This window comes from Mercenaria mercenaria, chromosome 2 (genome assembly GCF_021730395.1).
Source record: "Mercenaria mercenaria strain notata chromosome 2, MADL_Memer_1, whole genome shotgun sequence".
Classification (NCBI taxonomy): domain Eukaryota; kingdom Metazoa; phylum Mollusca; class Bivalvia; order Venerida; family Veneridae; genus Mercenaria; species Mercenaria mercenaria.
Window position 1 is genome coordinate 68,522,322 of NC_069362.1, and position 18,184 is coordinate 68,540,505.

Below are 18,184 nucleotides of genomic sequence, written 5' to 3' on the forward strand. Positions count from 1 at the left end.
CCATTCAACATATGACAGTCATTTACTTCTCCTTTCAATAATTTATGTATGAAGTATAACAGGCTTTGTCTATGATTTAGCATTAAAACATAATGGACTTGTCTATAAACATGTGTGCATAAAACAATTACATTTATGCCTGGGTTACAAATGTTAATGTATTCTTCGCTCCGGGAGAGCAAGCTTGTGAAGGCTTTTAAGTCTTGGATTACTAAGCAACTCTGTTCAGATATTATCCTTATGGTAAGAGAGGGGATTGGGTTTTGAGGTTATCAGTCTCTTACAGATAGGTACCTCACAGTGTTAACATATATTGCTAATATACAGAGATGAAACAGAAAGGTAGCACCTAGGTATTATGTAGCAGAGATATTTGGCATCCGCATGACCTGAATCTTGTTGAAGGATTTTCATGAAATTTTATTCTTGCTTTCCTAGCAGGGAAAGTATACATTTGTCCAAGCATGTGCCAGAGATAGGTATTCCTGTCTTTCCCTAGTCTAAAATATCGTGCACTTAGGTACTGGCACTACTATGATGTCATAAACTAATAAGACAAGAAAAATGATCTTTCATGCCTGTCTGTGTAAGACAGTTTTTTTCCCAACCCTCGGGACAGCTTGGATAAAGAAACCTTGCTAACGCTCGGTTTTTCATTCCACACTGTCCCTGTGGTAGGGAAAACCTGTCTTACAGTCAGGCAGGCATGTAAGATCTTTATACTCTGATGATCATCACATTATGCATCTTTTTGTGTTTCTGGCAAAAAGTCATGGTCATATCTCGAGATGCAAGGCCAGGATCATAACATGAAAGACAAAAGTTTGACTCTTGGATTATGTTAGTTTAGTTTATACTAATTTATTTTAGCTTGATTGTGATGAAAGCTTCAAGCTTATTTGAACCACTCTCAAGTCCACTTCCTGGAAAAACCAGTACTGGTGTCATATGAGAAGTCATGGTCATGACCCCAGTGGGGCTCGAACCCACGACCCCTGGATTGAGCAGCCAATACATTATCCACTAGATCACCACTACCCTTGGAATATGGCTTCTCATGAAAACTGAGTCAAATAATGGTCTTTTAAATTAATAAAATGAGCAAAATCACTAGTTATTGTTGAGTAATCATATGCCCATATTTCTTTTAAGTTCACCTCAGCACTGTGACCGGTCATTGTCCTTTGTTGTCCATCGTGCGTTGTGCATCGACATCTATCAACATTTGCCTTGTTAACATTCTAGAGGGATTCTTAAAGTTTGTTCATATTCTACCAGTATGTTAAAAACATCAGCCTCAGGCCACCAGAGGGGTAGTCTCTTTATATGCCCCCGCCATAAAATGGGGGGTGGCATATAGTCTTACCCCTGTCAGTGTTTGTGTTTGTTTGTGTGTTAGGGAAAGGGTGGTATTCGTGTCCGGGCCATAACTTTGACATGCATGGTCCGATTTCAGAATAATTTGACACAAATGATAAGCATGGATAGACGATGTGTCAAGCGCAAAACTATTTCATTAGCTCAAAGGTCAAGGTCACAGTCCTTGGTTGAACTTAGCCAATTTTCACTACATAAGTGGTCTTCGTGTACGAGCCATAACTTTGACATGCATGGTCCGATTTCAGAATAATTTGACACAAATGATAAGCATAGATAGAGGATGTGTCTTGTGCAAAAACCATTCACTAGCTGCTCAAAGGTTAAGGTCACAGTCCTTGGTTGAACTTTGCCAATTTTCACTACTTCTACAGATTACTAAATTTTCTGATTTCCTACAATATTTTTTTGTAAATAAATAGGGCCAAGGGTCCTTCTTTTAGTTTGTGAGCAGTACCATGCCTGTGACCTTTCTCATGTTGCGGGGGCATCCGTGTCTGACACATTTCTAGTTTATATATGTTATTATAATTCTGTATATAGTAGATACTTTGAAAACTTCTTGTCAGAAAACGAAATAATTTCACATCTATTACTCAGTCAAGTGAGCGATCTAGGACCACCATTGCCCTCTTGTTTTTAGCTGATCTGATTTTTTGAAAAAAAAATGATGAGTTATTGTGATCACTTGATCGGCGTCGGCGTTTAAGACATTGCCTGGTTAAGTTTTATCATTTATGTTTAGGTCAGCTTTTCTCCTAAACTATCAAAAGCTATTGCCTTAAAACTTGCAACACTTGTTCACCATCAATAGCTGATTCTGTACTGCAAGAAACTTAACTCCATCCTGCTTTTTGCAAGAATTATGACCTCTTTTGGACTTAGAAAATATCAGATTTCTTGGGTTAAGTTTTATGTTTAGGTCAGCTTTTCTCCTAAACTATCAAAACTATTGCTTTAAAACTTGCAACACTTGTTCACCATCAAAAGCTGACTCTGTACGTACAGCAAGAAGCATAACTTCATCCTGCTTTTTGCAAGAATTATGGCCCCTTTTGGACTTAGAAAATATTAGATTTCTTGGTTAAGTTTTGCGTTTAGGTCAACTTTTCTCCTTTACGGTTAAAGCTATTGCTTTAAAACTTGCAACACTTGTTCACCATCAAAAGCTGACACTGCACAGCAAGTACCATAACTGTACATTGCTTTTTGCAAGAATTATGGCCCCTTTTGGACTTAGAAAATCATGGGTAGGTCAGTATTTCTATTATACAGAGACAAAAAATCAGATGAGCGTCTGGCAAGGCGGTGCTCTTGTTTTTGTCTGGTCTAAAGTGTTTGGTATGCATTGAACTTGATAAAACACTCATTATATCAAGCCAGCGTGTCCCTTGCTCTTGGGTTAAGTTCACATTTAGGGTTCAGTCTGTATGTTCTTTTGTGAAAGTGCTGGTGGTAAACCACAGGACACATGCTTCAGTCTCCTTGCAACACACAGCTGGGTAGTGTGTCTGGACATATTTCCAGACTTAACTTAAATTTTGGGCTGAAAATGCATACTGTGAAGTCATTAATATTTGTGGGGGACTAATTTTCGTGGATTCCGTGGTTGAGTCAATCCATGAAATTTAATCCCAATGAAAAGTAAAAATCCCATTCATTTTATGTTCAAAAGTTGAAATCCACGAATTCGTACCCCCAAGAAATTGCCATTTTGACCAAAACCACGAAATTTCATGCCCAGGAAATTAAATGATTTTACAGTATTACCAGTTCTGCATAATAATACTAATTTTTAGGACACTACTTCACAAAAGAAGTCTTTGATGTAATTGTCAGGACGCCAATTCATTCCCTGGTTTACATTGAGACAATTAATATTCCTGTCAGAATCTGATGTTGATTTCTTATAATATTTGTTATCCTTTGCTGCAGAGTTGCTGCCTGACTGCATGTTAAATATCCATACATTTAATTTCCTTGGTGCATGTCATGGGGATAGGGACAGATTATATAAAGTAACTAACTTTCTGTTATAAAAGAAATCCACACGATCAATAGACCTTTACTTGTTACTCTTAACACAATAACTTGTTACTCTTAACACAATATCGGTGGAGATATAATGGGGTGAACTTTTCAATCATCACTTAACTACAGTCAGGGAATTTTAGAGGAACTGATGACAGACTTGTAGCTCTTGGGGCCTGTCATTATAAGATGATCTAAGAGCATGTGAAAATGGCAGCAACCCTTAGTGATTTTGTTTGTTCAGTGAGAAGAATTTGACTGGTTTATGTAGTTTGAGCACAGGTTGGATATGTAATTGGTCCATTCAAATGATTAGCATTTGCCATGTTTGGGAATAATTTGGCCTGAATATGATACCCATTTGCACTAGTAATTACAAAGTCAAATACATTCAGCATGTCAATTTGCATCAGAAGAAACAGCTTTTAATTTGATAGATTAAGCAACCTTTCTGACTAAATTTATATTAAAATCGGGCGTGCATTCCCCTTTGTCATCATCATTTTCAGAGAAAATTTCTAAGACTGTTTTCTTCAGCTGAGTTTTACTATTACATACATTGGAATGTATCTAATATAAGGCCTTGTTGAGCAATGAAATATATGATAAATGTGAATGTCTTGGAGAGATAAATTTTATTAGATATGTTCATGTGATATCCATTTAGCATATTGAGCCATGATCAATCTGTGTGACTTAAGTATAGCAGTAATTAAGTCTATAGTACATTATGTTGTTTATTTGTAAATAAATTCTGCAAGTAATAACTGTTATTTTTAATAACCAAATTATTCAAAATTATAAACAATATTGTGTTATAATTATTGGAGTGATATATCTGATCCAGACAAAAAACTGATTAACCTAACATGATTAAAGGGACATATTGTTGTGTGTTGGTGACATTTGATTCCAATAAAGGACAATATTGAGAAAACCCCTAGAGAGGACTAACAACCCTGTTTAAACAGGGATGAATCATTTTCTAATGATTCACAGAAGTCAGAACAATCAATGCTGGCTCACTGATTATTGCATTGGACTTATGTTGCATGGAGTTTAAGGGAGACATATTTTGCAACATGTGGCTTAAAAGCTTGTAGTGTTTTCTGTTGACGGAATTATAAACGGACTGCAGGATTTCTTGTCATATTAGTACAGGTTCATATTGGTATGTATATGCCAGCTAAAGTTAGTGTTATTTCACCTGCTTTTGGAATGATTAAAGATGGAAATTAAAGCAGTTGTTTGTATTTTTGTTTATTTATTTCAATAAATATTTCTGGCATATATATTATATCATATTTACAATAGTTGTAAATCCCGCATGATAACACAAACAATAACATGTTTGATAATTATGATTTTTCTTCATTAAAACATTCCAATACAGAAAATATTTTTGTATAAAATTACAGTATGCACTTGTCAATCTGACTAAAGTACATCTCCTATTACGCTACGCATAGGATCTGAAAACGACCTATTCATTGCCTCGTTCTGACGGCCCTTTCACTAGCCAATCAGAGCCTAGCTTACAACATCTTGCAAATCTACCTCTAGCATTGACTTTTGATATTTACAATTCTTATGTCGTAATGTATCAGATAGCCGGTTAGCTCAGTCGGTAGGCCACTTGCTTTGTAAGCGAGGGGTCCCGGGTTCGAGTCCTGGAATAACTGCAAATTTTTCTTACTCTTTGACAATCGAACAAGTCGCCTGATTGGATAACATAAAAATAGCAATAATGGAAATCCAAAATATACAGAAGACGAATGTGAATGGGTCGTTCTCAGATCTTCGTTTAGAAGATCAAGTACTTTAGTCAGATTGTGCACTTGTTAACTTCTATCATTGAAAACCTTTTTGAGTTCAATGATGCATGACAACCGTAACAATCAAACAATAATATAAACATGCTGTTGTTTAAATTATCATGCGGGGAGTAGTAACTTTTTTGTGTTGCATTGTTTACGTCTTGTTTTAAATATAATTTTTAATGATCAACAGCCAAGCAGAAATATTCATGGGTCATGTCTTCCTGCTGCTAGGTTACTTCTCTATCATTCTTTTTACAATGATTTTGTATGTGTGTTAGGCCTAAAAAAAAAAATTCTTTGTTTCCGGTTATGCCTTTAGAGCATCAGTAAGTTGATTTTTAACATCACGGGCCATGTTTAAAAAAGTATAAAAAGTGCAGTTTTGCAACTTTTTGTCAAAAAGTTGAAAAAAAATATTCTCCAAGGCCATAAAAACATTTAGGATAGGGCCAAAAATTTAGGGTAGGTCGGGATACCGGAAACAAACAATTTTTTTTTACGCCTTACTAAGGTTGGGGGAGGGTGAATTGGGGATGTCGAGTTTGCAAGTTAAAGGGTAATTTTGTCTTGATTTTATTAGTTTAGTGAATATTAGTTTTTGCCAGTAGCATCCAGGGAATAGTTGGAGAATCAAAGTGATAACACGTTTGTGGAGAAAGAGATTTTTTTTTTTAATATGATGCGATCAACAACACATGCAGTGATAAAATAGTATATTTTCATTTTTGGGTTTGAGCTTAATTATAGTCCTTTTCATGGGCTTCTACAGAATGTGAATGCACAGAAAATGTAATCTTAACCCTTACAGAAGAAAAAGGCCTGCTGCGTATTCTTGCTGTGTACATACAGCGTATATGATGCGTACATGATGTGTACTGAAATCAAGGGCTTTAAATAGTACGCAGGATATACACCACACATACACCGATAGTATGTTTGTAGTACACTTTTGACATTCAAATGAGCTCTGCCGCATACTACTTGCTGCGTACATGCTGTGGACTACATAGTACACAGGATGTACGCTGGAGGAATTTAGTATGCGGGAAATAGTACGCAGCATGTACGCGGCACATACACTTTTCACATGCAAATGAGCCTGCGGTGTACTACCCCTGCGGCGTACATGCTGTGTACTCCTGGCCCGAGTCCTGTGGCGTACATGCTGTGTACTCCTGCTGCATACATGCTGTGTACTCTTGTGGCGAAACTGCTGTGATAATGTAAATTCCTTACCCCACCAACTTTCGAATGCAAATGCTGATCATTTGGACAGAAAAAAACAGAAAAAAGATAAGTGACATGCATCAATAAGTATTTACCCTCACCAAAATAATGTAGATTGATGTTATCAAATAAATTAGTATGCTTTTCTTCATCCACTTTTCAATGAAATAAATCAATTTTTGTAGCATGTAACTTGGTAAACATATGAAGAAAATGGCGTAACTGCATCAAGGGGAAACAACTTTAATGCAACTAAATATAAGTGTTATGATTTATTATAGGCGATGTGTGCGTAGTATGTATTTATTTTGATTAAAATCCATCTGAAAACAATTTAGGACTGGAATTATATAAGCATTTATACACTTTTACGTCCGTAAAAAGTAGCGCACCAAAAAATTTTGGATTGATTTTTTCCAATGGGGCGAGCGCAATTAGCCAAAAACGTTCTGAAAATATACTAGTGGCAAATCCGATGAACAACTTTTTAATTTGGTGAGGCCTTAATGAGTTAACATAATGAGCATTAAAGCCTTTATAAAACATGATAGAATGGTGTTTTGCTTAAGAGTATTCAAATAACAGTGAGAGCTATTAATTCTTCTCATTCGGGTGCTGTTGAGGCATTATCTTGGTAATTATTTTATGCATTACAAAATGTAATGCAACGATGTTCAAATAAGGCTTTTCAATTTTCCAAGTTAAAAAGCTCCAGGATTAATTCAGAATGAAAAAGAATATATTTTTACACTGCATGCAAGGTGCAGCTCAGAAATCACTAAGATGTAAGCTTCACAAATGAACATTGCAAATAGTTTGGCAAATTTTCATTGTTCAGAATCCCGGTAATCTGAACTATTCTATGCTATTAAGATAAAAGTTACTCGGAAATCAAGTTCTTGCTTCCAAAAAAAAAATAAAAATGTACAAATCCTTCCTGCATGAAGTGTACTTCAGACTTTTACCTAAAAAAATTCAAAGTATAAACACCAAAAGAAAATGAACAAGTCCCTCCCGCGTATATGAAGTTTACTTCAGACTTTAACTTAAAAAAAAAAACTAAGTATAAATGCCAAAAGAAATTGAACAAGTCTTTCCCGTGTATATGAAGTGTACTACACAAATTTCAAAGTATCTGCGGTGTACATGCAGTGTACTATTTTCTTGTACAAGTCCCTCCTGCATACATGCAGTGTACTCCTTAAATTTTCAGAGTCTGTGCTGCGTACTTGAAGTGTACTAGTGACCTCCTGCGTACATACTGTGTACTCGTCGAAATAGTACGCGGCATGTACGCGGCATGCGGTGTATGTAAAATGTACTCCTCTGGCGTACTACTGTGTTCGCGGCATATACACAGCAAATACGCAGCATGTACGCCACAGAGGCTTGCTTCTGTAAGGGAAATTAAAGGGAAAATTTACCTGTTTTTGAAATTCATGGATCCATGATGACACTTCATTAAATTCATCAAATGACAGCACAATATTTCATGATAATTGTGCTATAGTATAAAATGGCCATTTCTCACATCATAAATAATCCTCCTCGCAGTAAGTTAATTCTACAATGAGACACCATTTGCTTCAGCATTGACAGTTAACCCTTAGCCTGCTAAATTTCTAAAATGGACTGTTCCATCATTCAGTTTGGGCAATACCATTTATTATTCGAAGGGGTGTTCACTGAAAATTTACTAACTGAATAGCGAACAGTGCAGACCATGATCAGCCTGCACGGATGTGCAGGCTGATCTTGGTCTCCACTGGTCGCAAAGGCAAAACCAATCGCCGCCAGCAGGCTAAGGGTTAAAGCACCCACAGACACCAACCAGGTTCTGATCTAGACATTACTTCCCTCCTAGCATAAAACTACTGTTCTTGTCACTGTTTTCGGGGTTGGTTTTGACAGGAGAACAGAGAGATTCTCCCACTCACCTGCTGTTAAAACACTTTTTTATATTATGCGCTTTTTGTTGCAAAGTGTACATGTATGAAGGCTACAAGGCGGATTCAAAAGGAAATGATGTCAATGTGATAAAACAATGCAGACATTGCCGCACATTTCATGGAGATTTAATGATGTTGAGAGACAATATATACATTTATAAGATTATGCTAGATTATAGCTTAGGCGCAATTGTTCATTTAGTGTTTTAACATCTTCAGAATCCCTCAGTTTTTATCTAGGTTTCAACCGTTTAAAGTGCATGACCCTGCAAATGTATTTGATATTGAAAGAAGAAGGAAAATAGGAAATAAAAATTCAACACATTTCAGTGTATTTTTGTTTCACTGTTAATCATCCGTAGAAATCTGCTTAGTTGATAATTTTATTAGTATGTGCATTAGCTTTCTAAGGCGTAAAAAAAATGTTTGTTTCCGGTATCCTGACCTACCCTAAATTTTTGGCCCGACCCTAAATGTTTTTATGGCTTTGGAGAATATTTTTTTCAACTTTTTAACAAAATGATGCAAAACTGCACTTTTTATGCTTTAAACATGGCCAGTGATGTTAGAAATCAACTTACTGATGCTCTAAAGGCATAACCCCCTTATTTGTGATCATTTTTTGACAAAAAAAAAAATTTCCGAGAAGTCTCCCTTAATAAAAAAAAATTCCAAAAAAAAAAAAATTCCGACCTACCTACCCTAATTTTTGTGAGCATGTTACCGGAAACAAGAGTTTTTGTTTTAGGCCTAATATAAGCCGAAAATGTATATGTTGCGGGATTCTTGTTTCCGTGGTAATGCATTAATTCTCTCACTTTTAAATGACTATGTATAATAACGGGTTTTTCAACAGCTTTGCACAGTGCCATTCTCATTATGACCATTCTGGAATATTAGGGTAATATCTGCAGAATATCTAACACTTTACATGGTACCCTATTTATTTTAACATTTAAGGTAACCATGGTGATAGAGATGCTTAAAATATCTTATATCATTTTTTATTAGCTTAGAAAAATATTAAATAATTTATCTTTCTCAGTTAATGTAGCTTCAGAGCATTTCAGTTCTAAAGGAAGCATTAATACCTTTTTACTTGCATTTTATTTAAACAAAATATCAAAGCTTATAACTTACAGCAGTATTTTGTATGAAAAAGTCATTGTCGTGCAATTATTATTTTCATGGAAAGTGTTGAAATACAGATAAAACAATGAAACTGTGTTCCTTAAATAGACCAGTGTCAATGCTTTTAAATTTTACATTTAGATTTAAAGGTTACTGGATTCGTTTCCATGGTAATATTAATTTAGTTCAAGGTATCACTGTTGTCTACGGTGGTATGTTTAGGACATGCAATTATTTTTTTAGGATTAAATTATCTTGAGCGATCAACGTCTTATCTCGTGCGCACGACATCTTATCTCGAGCGATCAACATATTATCTTGAGCGATCAACATCTTATTTCGTGCGCACGACATCTTATCTTGAGCGATCAACATCTTTTCTCGAGCGATCAACATATTATCTTGAGCGATCAACATATTATCTTGAGCGATCAATATATTATCTCGAGCGATCAACATCTTTTCTCGGTCATCTTATCAATATCTATTAAGGAACTTTGTGTTAATTCAGATCATTAGTAAAAACATACGGCTGCCACGGTTTTTGTTTTTATTTAGATTATACTTATAACCGTTTCACATGTTTGCAGGGTTAGACATTTAAATACGGAAACTGATAAAAAAGGCAGCAAAAAATCAGTGATGATGCAAAGAAATAAATTTAAGTCCTTGAAAAAAAAAATAGTATGTAGGCTTCGCTATGGAAGCCCTGGAGGGACAATTGATTCCCGTACTTCCCACTTCTGACTTCTAACTTTTGCACTTCTCACGTCCAACTTCTTGACTTCCTACTTCCTTCTTCTAACTTCCACACTTCTGACTTCTAACTTCCGCACTTCTGACTTCCAACTTCCCGACTTTCGACTTCTGATTTCCAACTTCCACACTTCTTACTTCTGACTTTTGACTGCTTACTTCCTTCTTCTAACTTTCGCACTTTTGACTTTTAACTTCCACACTTCCGACTTCCAGCTCCCTGACTTCATACTTCCGACTTCCAACTTCCACACTTCTTACTTCCGACTTCCAAAAAAGGAAAGTTGGCAGTCAGAAGTGCGGAAGTTGGAAGTCAGGAAGTTAGAAGTCAGAAGTGTGGAAGTTAGAAGTCAGAAGTGCGATAGTTAGAAGAGGGAAGTAAGAAGTGTGAAAGTTGGAAATCAGAAGTCGAAAGGCAGGAAGTTAGAAGTCAGAAGTGCGGAAGTTAGAAGAGGGAAGTAAGAAGTCAAAAAGTCAGAAGTAAGAAGTGTGGAAGTTGGAAATCAGAAGTCGAAAGTCTGGAAGTTAGAAGTGCGGAAGTTAGAAGTCAGAAGTGCGGAAGTTAGAAGAAGGAAGTAAGAAGTCAAGAAGTCGGAAGTAAGAAGTGTGGAAGTTTGAAATCGGAAGTCGAAAGTCGGGAAGTTGGAAGTCAGAAGTGTGGAAGTTAGAAGTCAGAAGTGCGGAAGTTAGAAGTAGGAAGTCAAGAAGTTGGAAGTGAGAAGTGCAAAAGTTAGAAGTCAGAAGTGGGAAGTACAGAAATCAATTGTCCCTCCAGGGCTTCCATACTTCGCCCATATATTAAACGATTTCCTTGTTTTCCCTTAATTCATACATGCAACTTTTCTGCGCGAATTTATCAGCCGAACTGAAATTTGTTGTTGTTCTAACATGCAGTATGCATCACTGGTTATGTTCATTTGATTTTGAAGATAGGACGACCAATTATATGCATTGCTTTCCCAATTGATGTGATAAACTTGTACATGTACTGCGGAATAGGCGGGACCCTAACTAACAACTTGTCCGTATGTTTTACTGATGACCTAAATGCACACACAAAGGGCCTTAATATATATAAATAAGATGTCGTGCGCTCGAGATAAGATGTTGATCACACAAGATAAGGTGTTGATCGCTCAAGATAATATGTTGATCGCTCAAAATAATATGTTGATCGCTTGAGATAAGATGTTGATCGCTCAAGATTTGATGTCGTGCGCACGAAATAAGATGTTGATCGCTCGAGATAAGATGTTGATCACTCAAGATAATATGTTGATCGCTCAAGATAAGATGTTGATCGCTCAAGATAATATGTTGATCGCTCAAGATAATATGTTGATCGCTCGATATAAGATGTTGATCGCTCGAGATAATATGTTGATCGCTCAAGATAAGATGTTTATCGCTCGAGATAATATGTTGATCGCTCAAGATAACATGTTCATCGCTCAAGATAAGATGTTGATCACTTGAGATGATATGTTGATCGCTCAAGATAAGGTGTTGATTGCTCGAGATAATATGTTGATTGCTCAAGATAATATGTTGATCGCTCAAGATAAGATGTCGTGCGCACGAAATAAGATGTTGATTGCTCGAGATAAGATGTTGATCGCTCAAGATAATATGTTGATCGCTCGAGATAAGATGTTGATCGCTCAAGATAATATGTTGATCGCTCAAGATAATGATAATATGTTGATCGCTCAAGAGAAGATGTTGATCGCTCAAGATAATATGTTGATCGCTCCAGATAAGATGTTGATCGCTCGAGATAATATGTTGATCTCTCGAGATAAGATGTTGATTGCTCGAGATAAGATATTGTGCGCACGAGATAATATGTTGATCGCTCGAGATAAGATGTCGTGCGCACGAGATAAGATGTTGATCGCTCGAGATAAGATGTCGTGCGCACGAGATAATTTAATCTTAAAAAAAAATAACATATGTCCTAAACATACCACCGTAGTTGTCTTCTGAAATATGAACAATTTTAGAGCATAGTTCTAGTATATGAGTACCAATCATCAATGGAAATGGAAAAAAGTAGGTATTACATATCAAAATGCCCAATTTTTATTTAAGACTGGCCGTAATAAGTAACCTCTTGCACCCAACTGTATTCCCAACAACATCTGTTATCATAATCCATTTTCTTACATTCCGAATGACATTTCAATATAAGTACATAAAAGACACAAAATATTGATCATTATACAAAGCGAAAAACTCATAAAAAACATTCCAGCAAATAAAGAGAAATTTTAAAATTTGTCAATGCAACAAAAGAGTAGAACCAATGTATTTACACATTCACTGAAATGTTGTTGTCTACCCTATGCTTATATTAAAGCCCATTCAAGCTATATGTAGAATAAGGAAAATTACAAAAAATTTAAATAACTTGTTCAAAGGATAATTAACTGTATGTGAATATTTACAATGAAGCTCAATGGTTATGAACTTATTGTTACAAAATATTAATATTCGAAGCTGGTGTTTGTTAAAAATTCATTGTCAGCAAGTGAAAATCTGACTAAAAATAATATATTACTGTTGCTTTTTGCTGTACAAACATAACTTTATAAAAAGCGATTGGAAATTTTGAACTTTGTTCCCTATTATAGCTTGAGCTGTTTATATTAGCCCAAACAATTGGGAGGGGTATCCAGACCGTTTAAATACAGAATGATGTATGATTTAATTTTTTCTATGATTTATTTGGGTCTGCAGTACCTGGAGGGTTCTTACAAATATAAAACTATAATGGTTTGGTTTTTAGCTCGACTATTCAAAGAATAGTCTAGCTATTCTACTCACCCTGGCGTCGGCGTCGGCGTCACACCTTGGTTAAGTTTTTGCATGCAAGTACATACAGCCATCAATTAAAGGCATATAGCTTTGAAATTTATTTTATCTTTTTCTAGGTCAATTACCAACCTCTCTGGGTCAAGTCCCATAACTCTGACATGTATTTTGAGCAAATTATGCCCCCTTTTGGACTTAGAAAATTTTGGTTAAAGTTTTACATGCAAGTTACTATCTCCAAAACTAATGCAGATATTGATTTGAAACTTCACATGTGTCTTCGGGGTTATAAAACTAGTTGATAGCAGCAAGTCCCATAACTCTGACCTTCATTTTGGCCAAATTATGCCCCCTTTTGGACTTAGAAAATTCTGGTTAAAGTTTTGCGTGCAAGTACATACAACTATTTCTAAAAGGCATATAGATTTTAAACTTATTTTTTCTTTTTCTAGATCAATTACCAACCTCACTGGGTCAAGTCCCATAACTCTGACATGTATTTGGGAAAATTATGCCCCTTTTAGACTTAGAAAATTTTGGTTAAGTTTTACATGCAAGTTACTATCTCCAAAACTAATGCAGATATTGATTTGAAACTTCACATTTGTCTTTGTGGTAATAAAACTAGTTGATAGCAGCAAGTCCCATAACTCTGACCTTCATTTTGGCCAAATTATGCCCCCTTTTGGACTTAGCAAATTCTGGTTAAAGTTTTGCGTGCAAGTACATACAGCTATTACTAAAAGGCATATAGATTTGAAACTTATTTTTTTTCTTTTTCTAGATCAATTACTAACCTCACTGGATCAAGCCCCATAACTCTTACATGTATTTTGAGCAAATTATTCCCCTTTTTGGACTTAGAAAATCCTGGTTAAAGTTTTGCGTGCAAGTACATATAGCAATTACTAAAAGGCATATAGATTTGAAACTTTTTTTTTCTTTTTCTAGATCAATTACCAACCTCACTGGGTCAAGTCCCATAACTCTTACATGTATTTTGAGCAAATTATTCCCCTTTTTGGACTTAGAAAATCCTGGTTAAAGTTTTGCGTGCAAGTACATATAGCAATTACTAAAAGGCATATAGATTTGAAACTTTTTTTTTCTTTTTCTAGATCAATTACCAACCTCACTGGGTCAAGTCCCATAGCTCTTACATGTATTTTGGGCAAATTATGCCCCCTTTTGGACTTGGAAAATTCTGGTTAAAGTTTTACATGCAAGTTTCTATCTCCAAAACTAATGCAGATATTGAATTAAAACTTCACATGTGCCTTCGGGGTTATAAAACTAGTTGATAGCAGCAAGTCCCATAACTGATATGCATTTTGGTCAAATTATGCCCCCTTTTGAACTTAAAACTCTTTTAATATTTAACCTTTTTGGGTAATATTTTCCTGCTTCTGGGACAATATTTCGAATAGTCGAGCTTGGCTGTCTTACGGACAGCTCTTGTTGGTTTAATTATTTTACTGGAAGAATGCAGTTGCTGAACCATTCAATTAGGGAAAAACAGGATATGGTTCTTGAGCTAATTGCTTACATTTGGTACACAGACAGCATTATTGTATGATATTAAAGTACATTTGTTGAAGTCTTTTTTATGCCAAATTTTATGCATTGTTTCCATACATTCCTGTTTTGCAGGATACATGAACGGCTGCAGCAAGAGGGAAAGTTAAAGGAAAGATCATCCTGAGTCAGAGATTAAAACAGACTGAAGTAAGAGAACTTTAATTTTATATTATTACTCCCAGTGTTTCTTCTGCTGGGAGAACTTTGAACATGAATCACAAATTTTCGTCAGTAAATGCTGGTAATGTTGTTTTCTAGCTCACTACAAATCAACAAACAACAGTTCACTTGTACTGACAATAAATGAACAATATGTAATCAATAGTTGTTTAGATTATCAGCTAATGTTATTTCAAAACAAAGGTTTTTATTGCTTTATTGCAGGCATTTAAAAACATGCCTTACTGATTCTCACATTGTCAGCTATATATGAGCCGCACCATTAGAAAACCAACATAGTGCATTTGGGACCAGCATGGATCCAGACCAGCCTGCGCATCCGCGCAGTGCGGTCAAGATCCATGCTCGCTTTCAAAGCCTATTGCAATTACAGAAACCATTAGCAAACAGCATGGATCCTGACCAGACTGCACGGATGCATAGGCTGGTCTGGATCCATGCTGGTCGCAAATGCACTATGTTTTCTCATGGCATGGCTCATATATTGTTCCGTTTTAAAGAGAAAGGAAACATTCCAAACATCTTATGTGAATAATATACATGTTAAATGATAGAAGTCCTGTTTGATTTTGAGGGTTGAATGTTCCATTTATATACTAATCCACGATTATGGGTCGGCATGATTAAAATACTTTGCCTTAACCACTATCCTATAAATAACATATAGCTAAATAAGACACTGACTGAATTTTTTTTTGTACTGTGACACAAGGCAAGTATGTAAACAATTGCAGGTAGGATATTAGTTTGATGCAAAAAGAAATCTCGTCATGAAATAGTGTATGGATTTCATTATACTGGTTTATGCTTTCACTTCTGACATGACATTGGCATCATGAGATGACCTCATGTGCCAGGATACATAACAACAGCTTTTATTTTGTCAAAATTTAATGCCCCTTTTTCAGGTTTAAAGTTTTGCATGTAAGCAGGTTTCTCAAAATCTACAAGGCCAAATGCTTTCAAATGTCACAAATATCTTTAGCATCATATAGTTACATAACTCTTGCTTTTACGTTGCCAAAATTTTGCCCCTTTTTAACATAGAAAGTTTTAGACAGAAGCAAGTTATCATCATAGATGACTTCACATTGGCAAGTTTAATAACTCTGGCTAATATTCTAGTAAAATTTGCCCCTTTTCCATCTGAAAAAATGTTGCTGAAACTATTGAATGTTAAAGCTAGTGGTAGGTGTCGAGCTTGCTGTCATTAGACAGCTGTTGTAATCATAGAAATTTTGCAGAACGTTTGCATTAAGCATTTTTCTCAGGAGTTTTTGACCAAATATTTTCATATTCTCCACACATCTTTTGGATCATTGTTTGAACTCACATGGCAAGTTTCATAACTCTGGCTTACACTTTGACAAAACTATGCCCCTTTTTAACAATTTAGCTAAGTTTTTATTTGTAAGCAATAATTGTGATGTGTTAATATTGGCTTCAAATAGTCAAGGGTGCTAGCTGTCATTAAACCACTCTTGTTATAATTACAGTTGAACTGGCTTTAGCAACCATCTGTATATAAAAGTAATTTGCTTTAAGAAGCCAGACAGCCAGCTTCCCAAAGTGATTTTCTGTTCATATATTTCAACTTATCTTAAGCAGCCATCTTGGCCACTACATCCACTGTCTGCTAAATACAGGTGTGGCTATTTATTTTGAAAAAAATAAATGGCCAAGTTTGATTAAAATTATAGTTGCCAGAATCACTATATAAGTGTTACATTGATTATTTTGTATAACTTTTCCTAATAAGCTGTAAATTACTCTCCGTTGTTACATCGCTTCCTGGTTGGTGACTGTTCAGAGCTGCGGCAAAATCAATTGTTTGTGTCACATGCAACTAACATTAAAAGCCGGCAGCCTTATCTGGTGTTTTATAACTCCCGGAAGATTAATTTGCTTCTATAAAGATGATTACAAAATAGATAGGAAATTAGAAAACCTCAGCCTGTCATTTACACAGTTTGTTTTCTCATAGTTAATCCCACGCTAAATAGTGTTTGAGAAATGGCAAGAAGTGTTGCAAATGGAGTAAGAAATCTTTTAGTAAAAAGGGTGTCTGATGTAATTCATTCCAATTTTTAAGATAGCCTCTTAAACTCGGAGAAAACTTGTTTTCTGAACTTTCTGTATAAATATCATGTATTTCTTGTACTGTATTTTGAAATATTCAGAGATCATATAATTTGCCGGTCACTGAAGTGTCTTTGTAAAGTGTAGTCTTCTTTTGACCTTTTTAAAACACATTGGTACAGTTTACAATAAACCACAAGACTTAGTTTGAAATCAGTATTGAAATATTAAACTGGAAGAAAACTTGAAGCAAAAATATATTGTGAAATAGAAATGTATTTTTATAGGCCCGTCTCTGAAAGAGCAGGGTGTATTATGTGAACACCATGGTGGCGGGCAGGCAACGTGCGGGCAGTCAGCATCCAAAGCATGTCCGCTCTCTAAGTCAAACAGTTTTCATCCGATCTTCACCAAACTAGCTGATAATGTTAGCGGGCATAATATCTCAGCCAAATCGCCCCAGTCACTCTTGGATTATGGCCCTTGGATTACTCGAAAAACTGCAAATTTAGCCTTGTCCGCTGTCTAAGTCAAACAGTTTTCATCCGATCTTCACCAAACTTGCTGACAATGTTTTTACAAAGTACATTAACCACCCAAAATGCCCCAGGCGCTCTTGGATTATGCCCCTTGAATTAGGCCAGGTTTGATGACGGGCGTATTTTGTGACAGTCAAACATTCTTGTTGTGTATTTTTTAACAAATCTGTTTGCATGCAGTCACCAACAAGAGTTAGTTATCATTTAGGAAAATATGGCAGGATAAACATGTTATTAATAATTACTTAATTACTTAACCTAGAAAATAGTAACATTTTATTCACTGTTATATCATAGGAAATACAGATGTGTTCATATATACCAGTGCAGGTATAACACAGATTTTTCATGTTATAACATCTGCAGAATCCTGAGGGACTGACAAGTGTGCAAGACCTGTAAGGCAAGGGAACCAGTGTATCCCAATGGATTATTACATGAAACAAACACATACTAATGTTATTCTAGCAATTAATGTGTAAAACACTACAATGAATATATTGTCCATAAATTTTAAAGTGTTTGCTTTGCTTTGGAGCACAAGAATCTCTCTGTTAACATTATGTTTACTCTTCCCTAAACAACCATGAAGAATGACAAGAACAGCAGTTTTCTGCTTAAATTATAAATAAAAAACATTTTTATAGACTTACAGAAGTGTATCCTTTGATGTTATGGCTCATAAATTGGAGTAAAGATAACT

The 18,184-nt window shown here is 35.5% G+C and overlaps 1 protein-coding gene across 2 annotated transcripts in view; it reads left to right on the forward strand.

The window, feature by feature from the left end:
- Window positions 1–1,394: 1,394 nt before the first annotated feature.
- The window catches only part of LOC123564198 (ankyrin-3-like), a 54,009-nt gene continuing 37,219 nt past the window's right edge, over window positions 1,395–18,184 (forward strand). The window contains exons 1-2 of one of the 2 annotated variants that reach the window (XM_045357571.2): window positions 1,396–4,579; window positions 14,756–14,830. The gene's annotated coding sequence lies outside the window, so the exon portion shown is untranslated. Of the gene's footprint in view, window positions 4,580–14,755; window positions 14,831–18,184 lie in introns of both variants that reach the window. The other variant, XM_045357573.2, reaches the window with a different exon arrangement.